We start from the raw sequence: 17,236 nt of genomic DNA, 5'->3' as shown, positions 1-17,236 counted from the left end.
TTCTGGTCTAACTGGTGGACCATGACAGCCATGCTGTTCTCCAGCAAAAGATTATTAACCTGGTCGAAATTAAGAACATGTTGCTAGTTAAAGGCATAGTTCACCTTTAGTTGCTGGTCCCTGATTGACTTCCATAGTATGGGATCTTGTTATGGGTGTTCATGTTACAGTGTAATTATACATTTAAGAACTGAGTAATATCAATTAACTACATGTACTTACTATATAGTTAGGGTTAGGATTAGGGTTTGGCTTAGGGTTATTTGAAATAAAGTGTTACCGAACGTTTTGCTAACATTTATGAAAACTTTATTTCTGAATGTTCTCTGAACATTGAAAATATCCAGTTTTTTTAAACGTTTTAAAAAGTTTTTCTTGGTTATGTGATCGTTAAGGGAACATTCTATTTTATCATTTTACAAACATTAAGAGAACGTTACTTTTGAATGTTCTCTGAACGTCATCAAACAAGAAGCAACATTTAAAACAGATGAATGTCTAATTAAATCATTTAAATAAAACATGATGTATACTGTAAAGAGTTTTGCGATTGAGTTTTTGCGCTAATGTTTCAGGAACATTATTAAAGACCAGATAGATTTGGATGAATGTTTTATTAACGTTACTGGAAGAACATTTGTTCATAATTTTGAGAGAACCTTGCCAGAAGGTTAGCCAAAGTTAAACTACGCACCAGAAAGTTAGACTATCACTAAACCAGCACAGACATTTCACCAGTGTTTGTTGAAGCAACATTTGTCAGTCTAATTTGATAGCTTGAAGGAATGAAAACTGGCTTCTGAGTCGTGTACAATGTTTTCTTAACAGATTTTTATCTGCATCACTACCAATACGTTAATCGGAGCAGATAGTCAACATTCCCTGAAGCACTGGCTCAAGTTTTGAAGTCGGGTTGCAACAGTGATCATCAAAATAAGAGTTGCTCAGACACCTCAGTTGAAAAGTTGCCTAAAAGGACCTTTTTTTTTTCAAGAATATTCACCTACTGCATAATAATAGAGCCCTGAAGCAAACTTCTTCCATGTCACGAGAGGGGTTACCACCCAGCAGGCTGGAGATGTGTTTTTGACATATACACCAATTGGAATCCATGTTGGTTGGCCTGAGATGTGTGCTCTGACTCTTAGTGTGCCTTCTGGACAGGGACTTCCATGCCATTACAGTGAAAGCTTCGGATTGTAATGCTGGGTAGGAGTCAGATGGCCTTGGTGGAATGTATATTCAAATCATTTTTAAATATTATTTTGGAAAGTGTTTGGGTTGGGTGGGTATAAAATGTAACACCTAAAGTTCTACAGCAAGTTGTGATACATGCACTCCCATCCAAAGGTTTGGGGTCAGTAAGATTTTAAAAAAATATTTTGTTTTAAAAGGAGTCACTGATGAAACTCTTTTCTGTTTTAATCTTACTGATTCCAAACTTTTGAACAAACTTTCCAGGTTAGTGCCATTATATTTTAAAAATTTGAGGCACTAAGTAGAAAGTGAACTGGCTATCCAAAAGCTTTATTCTGCTTCATTTTTGAGTTAATAATCAGTAGGGACTGATATATTTGAATTATTATTCTTTGTTTCGTCACTAGTCATTTACAGCATAACCTATTCCAGATAAATCTGCCTCTAAACGGAACATAAAACCAAAACTACTATGGTCGTCTATGTGGGCAGTTCTTGGCCAGAATAAGCTGCAATTTAGGCCAGACTTTATGCCGTCGGTTTAGAATTTAAGTCTGGCTAAAAGAGACTATACACATCCCCCAACACTTTGACTAAGTATTGTTGGTTGATTTACTACCAATAAGTTCCAAAGATAATCTTGTCTAATCTTGAGAATCTTTTTTTAAATTATTATTATTCCATCAACGATAATGGAAACGGAATGGATCATGTGCATCATGACAATAATTACAATACTGTTGATCAGAGAAAAAGAATTTGCACATTTTTGTCAACGAAAATGTTATTTTCATTGTTTAAAATGCCATTTTAGTTAAAGTAACATTAATAAATTTGATACAAATTTGGACCAAAGCATGAAATTGTGCAAAAATGAGTACTGTCTAGTGCTTTCAGCTCCATTTAACACATTTAACCATGTTTAAATTCCTTCAGATTTGAAGAAAACACAAAGAGCACTCAGATTCCCGGGCCTGCGATCAGTCACTGACTGTGACAAGTAATCACCCGACATTTAATCCCAGGCTGTAGTGTTTTGACATGTTTTCCATGCTGTGCCTTCAAGTGGACTCCCTCCGCAACAGGCGTCGACTCATTGTTGCCATGTGCGAGAGTGTGTGTTGAGACTGCTTTCAGCAGGTGCACTATTGTTACCCTAAGTCTGGAGCATTAAGGGAGAGCTCTGACTTATGTCAGGCAATGACTTATGACAGGCAAGCCGAGCAATCAGTGTCTCGTCTATTTAGTTTTCCACTCGTCCTGAAAAGTCAACCGATACTCGTCTTGCTTTCATAATTTTTCCAGCGCTCATGTTGTCAGACCCTGCGGGGCAATTGTACAACATGATAGCGCATCTTCTCGTGTGTCTCTGGCCTCATGTAAAGGATTTTTAACGCTGCTCGGGAGGTTCCTTTCGATCGAATGATCCCCCAGGGCTTCTGATTTGGGCTTGCCAGGTTTCGATAATGGACAATCCCCACCCAGATCTCCTTGGAGCCACTCTGACTAATATAAACACCTGCTCGCTTTTGTTTGCTTTTTGGGGTTTTACTCTCCTATTTCCAGCTCCACTTTGCATTGGGAGAGTGTGTCCTAACTTAACTAGCTATATACGTCCATAAAAGTCCACTTCCAGGTTTTAAAAAGTTAATGGCAGCATGGTGATATTACACTAGATTCACTGCAAAAAGGTTAACCATCAGTTAAGATAATCATTTTACTAAAAATTAACTCCCATGCCATTCTGACTCCCTTTTAATGTCTTTCTTCTGTATCACATGTAATGAGGTGTTATGCATAATGTCCACACTTCTGTAGTTAGTAGTTAGTTATTGATGCTTTTATTGGTTACGTATGTGCTTTTGCACTATGATCTTGTTTTGTGGGAAAGAGAATGGCATGAGAATGAGTAAATGATGTCAAATTTTTAATTCTTGGATGAATTATTCCTTTAACATCTTCTATAAGCTCTTTAAAGAGACTTACAGTTATTTTTTATTTTTTTTAGCAAAGCTTTATTTTTCGAGAGCGATTGTGTAGAATGATAGCAGTTAATCCAACAGGCCTACTTGGCAACCTACATATTGATACAATTACGCAACTATTATTTTAAATTATTACAATTAGTATAATTTGTCAGTTTAAGCCGTCAAGTTACATGCTTGTAACTTGTAAAGAGCTTTAGATTTATTTGCCAAATTAAAGCCAGGGTCATTATTATACCACAGTGATACTGCAATGTTCACTAAAGATCAAACTTTTTTTTTTTTTTTTGAAAGTATAATGTACTCTGGATTCTTTTTTCCTCAGATATTATGTTAGGCAACACTAATTTCCAATAAATCATATCTTTCTTACTAGGAAAGTTCCTCACTGATGGAGCTGTGACTGAAATTCATCATATATTTTACAGATTTTTACGGCTAGATAGCGATCAAAGCTCATGGTAAGAAATCATCAATTTGAACTGTCATTTCTGCACAGACTCTTAATAATGAAGTACAGATGTTTGTCTTGAGTGGGAAACAATCAAACAATGAAGTAATGGTAGATGTGGATTCTTCCTGAATGCTTGATAAAGACCAACAAATATTACTACCCTGCAGTGCTTGATATAACAAATGAACACAATGATAGAATGACAGAAAGATAGATAGAATGAAAGAACGATAGATAGACATGCCTGTCTGTGTCTGTCTGTCTGTCTATCTGCTTTATACTCTGACCTAACTAATAAGGATATTTTTTAGATTTTATTTCTGACAATTTGCAGAAAAGAATAATGTTATTTAAAACCAGTCAGGACGTGTGTGTGGCCTTTGTGTTTTGAACATCTACGAAGCAATGAACAGGGCGTCTTAACGTATTTGCATTGACTCTGTAACCTAAACAGATACCGAAGTACATTAATTTACGTCTACGCTGTCTGACAGAACATACCATCTATCAGCTGCAACTTTCCTTCTGTTGATCCAGATGAATCACACTGTTTATTTGCTTTAAGCCATCTCGCAGTATTGGATGTCGTAAGACATTCCCTGATGTGCTTAGCTATTTGCTTTTTCAGTAATGTTTTGTGATGTTGCATGAATGAAAACCAATTAATCACTTAAATCGGCCAAAACATTCTTTCCATTGTGCTTTTGCTGTTAAATTGTTGGTTGTGTTTGTTTGGTTAGATGGAAATTGCATTCTAGTGGTGAAAAAAAAAGACTCAAAGAAACTCGTGTTAACTATAGCAACGTTATAAAATGGGTATGTTTAAGCAAATATTGACCACTAAAAAGGCAAAATTATGAAAGAACTAACGCTTTAATCCCTGTGAAAGAACAATGCAGTCGTGGAATGGTACAGTTTAAATGGCGCTATTTAAGCTAATTTTATGAATAAGAATAGCATCAGCATCATTTTCAGTGTCATTTAGAGAAATCTAGTTGTTCATTGTTGCTGTTTTTGTTAACTAAACTATAACTAAACCTATTAAAAATTGTTTTTGTTAATTGAAATAAATCTTACATAAGATATACAGGTGCTTCTCAATAAATTAGAATGTCGTGGAAAAGTTCATTTATTTCAGTAATTCAACTCAAATTGTGAAACTCGTGTATTAAATAAATTCAATGCACACAGACTGAAGTAGTTTAAGTCTTTGGTTCTTTTAATTGTGATGATTTTGGCTCACATTTAACAAAAACCCACTAATTCACTATCTCAACAAATTAGAATACTTCATAAGACCAATAAAAAAAAACATTTTTAGTGAATTGTTGGCCTTCTGGAAAATATGTTCATTTACTGTACATGTACTCAATACTTGGTAGGGGCTCCTTTTGCTTTAATTACTGCCTCAATTCGGCGTGGCATGGAGGTGATCAGTTTGTGGCACTGCTGAGGTGGTATGGAAGCCCAGGTTTCTTTGACAGTGGCCTTCAGCTCAAATTGGTTGAGATAGTGAATTGGTGGGTTTTTGTTAAATGTGAGCCAAAATCATCACAATTAAAAGAACCAACGACTACTTCAGTCTGTGTGCATTGAATTTATTTAATACACGAGTTTCACAATTTGAGTTGAATTACTAAAATAAATGAACTTTTCCATGACATTCTAATTTATTGAGATGCACCTGTAAATATTACATGAAAAACTTAATATTTTAAAAATAATAATTTAAAGTAGATTTTTTCATTTTTTTAAATATATATTAAAAGCTAATTCAAAATATTAAATAGAACTAAAATAGTACTGATTCACACACTTGTTGATATTTGCCTGTAACCAGAGCATATTATATTACTGCAATATTTTCAGTCCCGTGTTCATTTTTATGCAATGATACGGTGCAGATATTTGAGTGACTAACCAGTGTCAGAAAATAAACCTCTTTTTCTCTGCTTATTTTCTTTGCTGAGCAGAAACAGACATTTCCCCATTCAGATCGTACTGTGCTATATTAAGCGACTTCAAGGCAAGCATCATTGACAACAGCGAATACTGCTATGATGAGCCTAGTGGAAAAAAACAGCCCACAGGGATATCTCATAGTTAATGACTCGAAGCAGAAACAAGGGCACAAAAGACACATTTTGGCCTTTATTTTAATAAAAAAATAAAAACAAAACAAAACCATTTTGTATAGTAAAGGCAGAGCCCAGCCCATTTGCCAGCCCATATACAAAAGAAAAGTTGCCATGGCCAAGCTCAGGGCCTCATTTAAATAAATACAGGCCTTTGAAAACTGTGCCCTTTCCTTTTGTTACTCTATTTTTGTTCCATGACTACGGGTTCCCTGCCTCAAACAGAAACTGTCAATGTTATTTCAGAGTTTCACTGTTTTTGATCCAGGTGGGTATTTATAGAATAAGACAAACACATGTCAGTTATTCTTAGTACAAACTCAAATCCCAGCAGGCTGACTAATGGAGCACCATCAGCTACCTGATTATAAGTTCAAGGTAAGGTGAGGCTTATGAAGATAAGAAAAGTCAATATAGGTTTACACTGAGGCTTGCCTCTGCCTTTTGTACCTGGCAAATGAATCATCAAAATGAGATTGTGAAGCTGGAATGGAAACCCAGACTCAGACCAGTTAACTTAAAGAGACAGTTCACCCAAAAAAATTAAAACCCTGTCATTGTTTACTGTGTGTGTTATTGTTTCCGTGGAACGTAGAGTTTGAAATTTCAAAATAAAGGTTCCATACGATTTTCACAGCAATAGAAGAACAGTTTTTGGTTCCTCAAAGAACTTTTCACAAAACAGTTATTAAAAGAACCTTTTCCACTATGTATGCATTTAATTATTTATCTGCATCAGAAAGTTTCTATTGATGTTAAAGGTTCTTCATGAAAAACCACCAATGCCGATAAAGAACCTTTATGTTTAGGAGTGTACTCTGCAGCTGTGAAATAAAACTGAAGTAGCAGTTTGCTCCAAATAAAGTCAAAACTACTGTGAAGAATCTCAAAATTATTACTTTCAACTAGAAAATGTAAAGGTGAGTAAACAATGGCAGGATTTTCATTTTTGGATGAGCTACTCGTTGCACGTGATTAATCTCCTATTTTCTGATGTTAACCATTCTACTGTTAAGAATGTATGTAGTCTCAAATGCTTATCAGTGCTGTTTCTTTCCCTAATCAAAAATACAGGTTACATGCACCTCTTTTCAGCTCTCAAATCAGACTTTAGTGGCACATTCGGTGACCAAAAGCAATAAGATTGGTCTTAATGGAGTCAACACTGGTGTAGATTCTTAAAAAGGTCTGCTTTTGACTAGAAAGTGTAAAGGTGTGTAAATGATGGCAGAATTTGCATTTAAATGTGATTGTATAATGTGAAATTCAGTTAAATCTACACTCTTAAAGTAAATCAACTAGTAACGATTCACTTTATGCAGTGTAATTATAATTGTATTACTTTATTTGTCGTTTCTGGTTATGAAACAGTGTTAATGCAATTTCACATCGTTCAAATGTGCATTATTGTGTCTTTCTTACTGTATGTATGACAGCTTTGAGATAAATATTTAACCACGCAGACTTAAAGCCTCCAGCGTGAAATTGACCCCGACTTTATGCATTTCAGCAGATGGTAAAAAAAAAAAAAAAAAAAAAAAGATGGCAGTCAGGCTGGTGGCCAACAGTTACATTTGATTGTCTGAATCACATTAATGTCGTATTGAACAGCAATTCCTGTTAATTTCTTTGTCTAAGCCTGCATAAAGATTTTCTGAACCGGCAAGATGTAAATGTGTTTGGAAAAGCCTCCGATTCCGAGAAGCAAGTGTGTGTAGTCAGCATTTATTTTCAAAGGCCTTTGGCTAATGGGATGGACGTACTCAAGAGCTCAAATCAATGTCACGGACAAGTCAGGACTTGTTGCCAGGTCTCTGTCTCATTATCAGCCTACACAAACACAATAAACACACTGTAGGGAATACTCCCTTCATAAAATATCAACAAAAAAAAAACTAAAAAATCCTCAAATAATCAAAGACTTTGGCTCAAGTTAATTAAGCTGACACTGAACCAGACAATGCTTTAATTCCTTGCCCTCCTTTACAGTAAAGCAGAGTGTGAATGCCTGATCCGAGTTGTTTGTATAATCATTACCTCTTCTTGTAGTCGTTCTTTTTCTTTGATGTGTTCACAGTCCAGTGTGCCTTGGCTAGGATATGTTAGTTTAAGCCAGTCTTTCTTGTGGTTTTCCGGGCTGGCTAAAAAAGTATGCACTTTTTCCCCCCGTCAGTGTTTACGTTTGCTAAACTTGTGGGATATTAGCAATGTCTTTAATATTTTCAGTTGGCCATACAGTGGATTACTCATCTTCTCCTTGGCAGTTCCAGCATTTTATTTTTATTTTTTCTTTTCGTTTTTGCCTTTTCTACTCTCAGTAATGGCTTTTCCAATCCTGTCATTAAATAGTTTTATATCCGTTTGTGCAATAATGTTTTGTTCTGCTTTAGTCAAAGAGCCAAATCATAAAGTTCTCTGCCAGTAGGGCAGGAAGTCTATGGCACCATCACTGTCTTTCGCATCTAACACCATTTCTCGCTCTTTCTTGACGTATCTTGCCAAAGCCAACTGCTCAGCAGCTTGTGAATGTACATGACGGTCGATTTTTTAAAATGACAGTCCCTTTGAAGACTGATGAATTGTCCACCTTTGATCTGATATTAGTTTAATACAGAACGCAGTGTGTGGCCTGGGAATAACGAGCCCACCTTCTGAAGATTCATTGCATGACTTTAGAATGTCCTGCATTTATATGTGTAGATATTAATCTTAAACACATTCTGCTCTCCAAACAATGAACATTAGAGACTGTTATCCATTTTTCATTTGCATCTGGAGCCAGACTGGAATTTTTTTAACCCACTTTAGGCCTCTTTTCTCAAGTACCTTTTGAGAGCTTATAAACCCGAGAAGCAGTAAAATATGAGATAAATATATGATCACGTGCAGGCCCAGTTCCAAAACTAACTGCCTTGCTGTCTGCTGCTTACATATTAAATGCTTTCTAAGAGACCATATTAACAGTATAAGAACCTCATAAGTGGCTGATTGGAAACATGGACAGATTGACCTGGGATTGCATTATCTGTAAAGGATACATTTGAATTTGGCCAAAAGCAAGCCTCAAAATCATGATGCCTACCTTTTGGAGCCTGTGGCACCCTAAAATGCTGTGTACGTACGTGGGCAGCTCATCAGGTTTTGGAACAAAGCAATAGTCCACACACATGTCCAGGTCTAAATCTGTGGGCCATCACAACAACACATTTGAAAAAAAAAAGGAAAAAAAAAGTTGCAATTATTTTCATGCCTCTTTTATTTTAATCTAAATGTGCAAAAGATTAAATGTACCTTTAGGCTGGTGTAAGACAAATATTCCACTCCCACTATGTGACGATGTGGCAGATTCCTCGTAAAGGATTTTCATCATGCAGTGCAAAAGACCCATCGGCATACCAGTGTCTTGAATGACAGATAAAGATGTGTGAATAGAAGGTGAGTAAATGACAAAAGGGATCTGATTACACTGTCTACAACATTCAAATCTTCAAGGAACACTAACCTATTTCTAAGACAGATTATGTAAACATTAGCAAACTATTTATTATTTTTGTGTATCTATATGATGTTTAAAACCATTTGTTGTTTGACCATGTGGTAGTATAAAAAGACAAGGTTGGGTACCAAAAACATAAATAAAGTAGCATTTATTAACTGGCAGATGATTTTATTCAATGCAATATTTGGTAATATTCAAGGTAGGCTACACATTATGAGTTTTTGCTTTACCTGGGAATTGAACCTTGGTAAGGCAAGGCAAGGCAAGTTTATTTATATAGCACATTTCGTACACAATGGTAATTCAAAGTGCTTTACATAAAATAAAGTAAAATAATCATAAAAAAATAATCACAAAAATAAAACAAGGAATTTAAAAACTTTGAAAATGATTAAAAAATTGATTTAAAATTAATTTAAGACAGTTAAAAATAGAAAATAATTATACATAAAATACAGCATAGCTGTGATAGGCAATTTGGTTCTTTCTTATTATTTGACTTAGTGGGAGCATATACAGGCTAAACAAGAGCGGTGCAAGAATTGAGCCTTGTGGGACTCCGCATGTCATGGAAGTCCACTTAGACTTATGCTCTCCTGTACTCACATAATAACCTCTCCCTTCTAAGTATGACCTGAACGATTTGAGTACCATTCCATAAAGCCCGACCCAGTTTTCCAGTCTCTCTAGAAGTATGTTATGATCAACAGTGTCAAATGCAGCACTGAGATCTAGTAGTACAGCACTGATATGTTGCGAATATAATTTATTATCTTAATGAGCGCTGTCTCTGTGCTGTGATGCGGTCGGAAACCAGATTGAAAATTGTCCAGGTATCCATTTGAGTTTAAGTATTTGTTCAGCTGATTAAAAACTACCTTTTCAATAATCTTGCCAATAATCTTGCCTATAAAAGGAAGATAAACCTTGGCATTGCTAGTGCTGTGTCCTACTGTTTCAGCAACAGGAAGAATATAATATATACATTTACACAACATTTATGCATTTGGTAGATATTTGTATCCAAAATGACTTACATTCAAGGTTTAGGTTTTATCTGTTCTTGCTTTCTCTGGGAACCAAACCCATGACCTTGGCATTGCTATTGCCGTGCTGTACTGTCTGAGCTACAGGAAGCATATAATATGTACATTTACATCACATTTACGCATTCAGTAGATGCTTTTATCCAAAGTAACTTGCATTAGATAAAATGTACATTTTCCAAAATGACTTAAATTGCATTCAAGGTACACATTTTATCAGTGCTTGCTTTCCCTGGGAATTGAACTCATAACCTTAGCATTGTTATCGCTGTGCTGTACTGTTTGAACTACAGAAAGGATATAATGTATACAGTTACATCACATTTATGTATTTGGTAGATGCTTTTATCCAAAGTGACTTGCATTAGTTGCAAGGTACATTTCATCAGTTTATGCATTTTCTAGGAATCGAACCCATTACCGTGGCATTGCTAGTGCCATGCTTTTCTGTTAAATGTGCCACAGAAATGCAAGTAGGCACATAAAAGTAGTCTATAGAACTTGTGTGCTATATTTAAAGTCTACAGAAGCGATTTGACAGCTTTGTATGAGGAACACATGAAAAGTTTCCTCACACAAAGCAATCAGATGTCTTTAGAAGACATGGGATAGAACACAAAAGTCCTATAGAATATCTTTATGGTGCTGTTTGTCATTTTTGGAACCTCAATCAACCATTCCTATTCACTTTCATTGTATGAAAAACAGCACCTCTAAGATTTTACAAAACGTTTTGTGTTCCACTGAAGAAAGTAAGTCATTTAGAACAACAAAAGGGTGGGTAAACAATAATAGAATGTTCATTTTTGAGTGAACTGTTTTACAACACAAGAGACCAGAGTTAGCACAGGTCAAGCGTGATCCTACAAGCCCTGCTGCTGTCAAGTCCATCGGAAACTTCAGCCAGAACCCGATGCCAACAGCAGCAGCGAGGCCTGGCTGCGGGCGCTGGCGTGGAGGCTGATTAGCTCTGCAGGCATTAGAGGCTTATTACCTGATTGGTGGCTTTCGGAGAGGCAACCTGACAAGCTCCCATGTTCCGATGGGGCTGAATCCCACAAGGTCATCATTCCTGGAATTAAGGGTTCATGTGGCGCTTGATCTCCCAGTCCCATTGCAGGGGAACCCAGAGGTGGAGTGCGCTAGGATTTATGAAGAAATCTGAGTATCTGCAAGAGCGTCAAGTCAATCCTAGAACGAGGCATGCATATGCTGGCACGCTAACATGCACATACACAACCTCGCAGGTCAAGTGCACAAGGCCATTCTTGTCATCTAACCCTCCTGACTGGGACATTGAGACATGCATAAAAATATTTGATAATACCAGTGCTGTTTTACAATCCTGTGGTTGCGCAAATTAAGCTGGCCTGTGTAGAAGCCAAATAATAAAATTACAAGTCAAAGGTATAAGCCTCAAGCCACGTTTACTAATCATCTTATCATAATCCTGTGAAAAATGTTGTATCGGATCCAAAAATCAGATTGAGGCAATTATAAGAAATTAGATCTAAATCCGAAATCTAATACATACCATTATGATTCACCTCATGTAATTCTGCTAAAAGATCCAAAATTTTGGTTAGATCATTCATGATGTTGACAAATTTAATTTGCAACTTATTGAATTGTGGATAAAGAAATCTAAAGAAGTGTTGTATTTCAGTAGGGTTTGGAGTCTAAACATGTTCCCTGACTGTCGTGTTTAACCTTCTTAAATGAGTCTAAAGCCTCCTCGGAGCAAACCACAGGAGCGCAAAGACTATGAAACTGACTAATTGTCTGCTGTTTTGGAAATATGTCTGCCCGTTGACGTTTCAGCCTCAGCGTCATCTTGAAAACGCAACATCCACTTCGTGTCCACCCATGTGATGATCATTTTGCTCGTTTGCGGAATATCTGACTGTAAACGGTCGTACATGTCCAGGTCTCATAAAAGTCAGTGTGGAAGCTTTTAGAAGCAGCTTGTTTCACCAACCAGCTTTACCTGGATTTGTGAGGGCTTAGATTTTCCATCTGCTCCCACACTAATGCTTCCCGCCCTCCCTCCCCAACTTCCCATGACTTTTCCCAAAAACCTGATCTCAGCACCAGCCCAACCTCCATCCCTTCCCGTTACCCAGCCCATCCCAGCGTGTCTTTGTTCCAGCGCATGATGTAATGCTCGAACAAGCTCTCGGGGACCTGGGAGATACAAGCCTAAACAAAGGGAACTAGATCTCTTTTCATGCATGAGATCTAGATAGAGCTGCATGTTTCGACAAAGTGCAGGGAGAGGGAGAGGGCAAGAGCGTTAGAGCGAGCGAGAAAGCCACTTGTGTATAAATACTGATTACAGCGATAATGAGTGTAGCATAATAAGCTCTTGATTGGTCCCCCTGCATTACATTACAGTGTCACAGGAAAATAATTTTAAACACCGGTCAGGTTCGATCATTAAGGGGCAGTTTGTCTCTCATCTCATCATTTGATCCACACATGCATCCACCAATTGCCCCTGCTAGATCATGGTTTATTTTTACCCCGAACTCTGAGGGAGCGGGCGAGGAGCAATCTAACCACTGTTTTGACGTTTTGGACCAAAAACAAAGCTATTCTCAAAAATAAATCGACATCATGTAAACTCTGTTGTCTGCCGGATTCGCATGGATTTGAGAGATCACAGAGGCCTTAATTTCTGCCGGAACAAATTGATTGGGTTTCCGGAACTGGATACGGCACATATTTTAAGGAATCCTCATACGCCTCCGGCTGCATGTGTTTAATAGAAAATCGAGTATAACTACATGTTTACGCTTTCTGAAGAAATGTGAGTGGTGCTTTTCTCGACCAAAACACGCCACAGTCATGCCAGGGCATTGTTACTGTAAGTTGCCCGTCAAGTGGTTGCTATTATGTTGCACAGTATAGGTGGTATAGCTAGTATATGTCAAAAGAGCACATCCCAAAATCTCTATGGCTTTAAGACTAGCAGAAACTTTTTTTGTCTGCCTGACTCCCTTTAGTCTGAATGGCAAAAGAAAAGCTCATGAAATGCAGCTTTCACAAAACTATGGTTTGTTAACAATTTGGATACTCCATATAATCAACACTGAAATGAAATAAGCTGAATCATCTGTAGAGCTGTTTTATATTTGAACTGAGTTTGCTTAATAGCTAATGAACTTTGCAACACTGATACAGTCACTGAAGTAAATTAAGTTGTATAATGCCACTATTGTCTTTTTAGAGCTGCTTTATAGCTGAAATTGCTTTAATTTCACTTTGCAACAATAATACTGTTATTTTCCTGTTTATGTGAAGCTGCTTTGATACAGCCTGCTATATAAATAATGTTACTTGACTTGGTGAAATCTATTGTTAAAGTCAAACTTATGTTTGCATTGGGAATGACTATAACAATCTATGTGGATGTGCTGGCAAAAATGCCTGCAAAATACAGTTTTATTTAAAAAAAATATTTCTGTTTATTTATTTTTTTTTTCGGTAAATTATCTAATGTTCCTTAAAACGAAATGGATTTACTTTAGAAGCAACAATGCATAAGACGTATTTTCATACTTTTGATACTGCACTCACAGATTTTTTCACTTGTTTTAAATATAAACAAGAAAAAATGAGAATCTGCCAGTGCAGTACAACAAAAACACTTATATTCAAGATACCTTCTCATAAGTTATAAGGAAACTAATGCCACGTCAACACGCCAGCTGAGCAACTTGGGCTTACAATGGAATCTGGAAACTCTAGAAAGTGTGAACGAATATAGAGTTCTTCCTATTGACAAGTGCAAAAATAGGGAGCATGGAGGATGGAATAATAGAGCACCCCTGGAAGCCATCTGCAAACGAGTTTGGAGGGCACTGCCTCAGGAGACGGCATGTTCTGTGCATAATGCCTTTTGGATATAGTAGTTACTGGCACAGGTCTTAATGTATTGCAAGTCTTGTACAGCTGTTGCTCCCAGACTTGTAAAATAACTTTTTTACTACTTAAAAAAAAAAAAGTCTTACCTAAAACACACTGCCACTCAGTGGCCCGTTAGACCACTTGCTGGGACCCATAAATCCATAGACACGCTGAATTCTGTTTGAAGGCAGCATACAGTTGCAGCCTTCGAGAAATAGGTGTTTTTTCTGTGGCTTTATATAACATTTTGTCTTTGCTGTGGTCTATTTGCTGTGGTTTATCTGGAGTGCATTAATGTTCTGCGCTGAGACTGGCTGACTGCTCTGACACAAGGCGGACGGAGAGGGGTGTTTGTGCGTGCCATCCGACATTTCACTACGTGGACAATACAGATTAACGTTTTCATTCTTTCCCTTATTGTTTCTGTTTTGCTCTGTGTATAGTGAACGGCATTACATTATTACCTCATGGAATGCCTGCAGGTCATGGTTAGGAATAATATATTCCAGAGTACAAGAGGCTGAGAAAAAAATGACGATTTCTTTCTCAAACTTTAGAGGCAGCACCTTAGAAGGCAAAGAATTGAAAGTGTTTAAACTAAAACTCTAACAATCTAGTATATATATATGTGCATTTATTTGATCAGAAATACAGTATGGTACAGTAATAACAGTAATATTGTGAAATGTTATTATTTAAAATAACATTTATTTTTCTGATGGCAACTCTGAATTTTCAGCAGCCATTACTCTAGACTTCAGTGTGAGTCTTTCAGAAATCATTCTAATATGCTGATTTGCTGCTTAAGAATAGAGAATAATTTCTTATGATTATCAATGTTGAAAATTATAATTAATATTTGTATTGAAATTTGTATGCACTGGTGTTCATTGGCCAGAAACACACAGTTAAATAAAGATGAATTTGAATTACAGCATTGTTTACTTTTATTTTTTTTTTATTTCTTTAGATCATGATATATTGTTTTTGTGAATTCTTTTGGCTGTGATAATCGTGTAGTAAAAAATCTGATATCGTGACAGCCCTAGTTCAATTCCATCTTTAGGTTAAAGTGTAACAGGCAGGTATCCTCCTGCATACTGGCAGCACTGACTGTAGCCAGAGGCTTATTTACAACTGAGCCTGCACTCGCTCTGAATCACTTCAGCCTGACAAGAGGCAAACACACAAGCTCAAGTTCATGCCTGCCTTAAAGAGATATAGATGCATATACTGTAAGCGCTTGCAGCGAAGCTACTTCAAGGTTTCTATTTGAGCTATGCGTGTTATTTAATATCACATACACAAGTTTATTAATTAAATGTCCCGATCAGGTTGCGTTGTGGCACACTGAATGTGGGTGTACGTTTCCAGAAAAACTGTAAAAATAAATAATATGCTGGCTGGCTGCTGTTATCCTGTCATCTTAATAACTCTATGTTTGAGTGTGGTCGAACACAACAGGCATCAAAATTGTTCAGTGCTCCTACCTCTGACGTAGATTACCCAGACCTGCCAGCCAGCTGTATTCTCAAAATATACTGTAATGTATGGTCACACATTGGAACCATGAATTAAGTGGGCAGTGGAAACAAAACAAGTTGTCCTTGTTACGGTGCTAAGCTCTGAGTCAGCCACAGATTATGGAGCTACTTGATAAATGTGCTTTATAGTCAAGCTCTCTTTTTGCCACTTTCCTACTGTATCTGTGTCCCATAGAGGCAGAGATCCTGTTATCTAGCGTAAAATTATCCTGGAATGACATGTAGCTAGTTTTAAACACATCAAAATGTGCATCCCCCATTTAAAATGGTGGACAGATTCAGATCAGGAGTCTTTCTTGACTGTATGCAACTTTCTTCAGTGTATACAAATTAAAATAATTTTGTTACTCAGAGTATTATAAAATGTTACAAAAATGTTTTAATATTGTTTATGTGTAAAAATAAGTTTTTCAATAACTTCAAACCAACATTTGGTCACAAACAAGCTTGACTTTTTTGAGTAATCGCTTAATTTATGCAAAATCTGCAACCATCCCATACGGCAAAAACATACATTTTCAAACACATTTTTAAAAATGTATTTTAAAATATACAAAATTGGGCAATCAAAATGTTTTTTGCCTAAATAAATATCAAAACATATTTTATACCAATATTTTTTTTTACGGTATATATTTTTAAAATATCAATAGTTTTATTATCTGTTGTCTATAACATGTGTGAACATATAACATATTCTAGTAAGCTATTCCAATCCGCATTTGCATTTACCCTAATTGTAGGCTACTGTAAGATTGGAAATGTGTTTTCTTGCCCCTGAAATGTATTTTTTGTAACATATAGTGGTATATGATAGTCGAAAATAAATATATTTTCAATTTCAAAAATATATTTCACTGAGCGTCTGAAGATTAAGCACAACTGACCATTTAAGAGTTTAAGAGTTTCAGGCCCAATGTTGTGCCCTTTTCCTGGAAAGTGCCTTTTGTTTTTCATTTCCATTCCTGTGGATGGTTGACACTTCAATAAACATCATCCTCAAACCGAAAATTGAACTCAGTGAACTGTGTCACACACTGAACTTGCCGAGTTGACAGGATTCTGAGCCAACTTTGAGTTCTCATATAAAAGAACTCTTCACCTTTCAGACAACAGTCTAGAGCTCCTCAAGGGTAATTTTCAAAACAGCACCCTGCTTCTCTTTCATTTGGAAATGACAGGTCGAGCATTGTTCTTTAGAGATTATTACTCAGACTGTTTTACCCAGTAAATGCAGAAAGTTGTATTTTCTGCATCTGTCATCTATGCTCCAACTCCATTTACAATTAAAGCAACATGAATTAAACTATGAAAGGGAATGTCATAGTCTTCTCTTTCCCCCAGATTCCTCTACATCTTAATCATGAACTCTATAGTTTTTGCTAATAAAGTTTTTCACACACACACACACACACACACACACACACACACACACACACACACACACAAAAACTAAATAACACTTTT

The 17,236-nt window shown here is 36.5% G+C and overlaps 1 long non-coding RNA gene across 1 annotated transcript in view; it reads right to left on the bottom strand.

Annotated features, from left to right (window-relative positions):
• Positions 1 to 8,882: 8,882 nt before the first annotated feature.
• LOC107656518 (uncharacterized) overlaps positions 8,883 to 17,236 on the bottom strand; it is an 85,156-nt gene continuing 76,802 nt past the window's right edge. Inside the window, exons 3-4 of the long non-coding RNA XR_001630580.1 lie at positions 9,063 to 9,173; positions 8,883 to 8,954 (exon numbers count right to left, since the gene is read on the bottom strand). This is a non-coding gene — a long non-coding RNA (uncharacterized LOC107656518). The remainder of the gene's footprint in view (positions 8,955 to 9,062; positions 9,174 to 17,236) is intronic.

The sequence above is a fragment of the Sinocyclocheilus anshuiensis genome, unplaced genomic scaffold, assembly GCF_001515605.1.
Source record: "Sinocyclocheilus anshuiensis isolate Anshui unplaced genomic scaffold, SAMN03320099.WGS_v1.1 scaffold1473, whole genome shotgun sequence".
In the NCBI taxonomy this organism is placed as follows: Eukaryota; Metazoa; Chordata; class Actinopteri; order Cypriniformes; family Cyprinidae; genus Sinocyclocheilus; species Sinocyclocheilus anshuiensis.
Note: the sequence above shows the minus strand (reverse complement) of the source record. Positions and strands in the feature narration are given on the sequence as shown.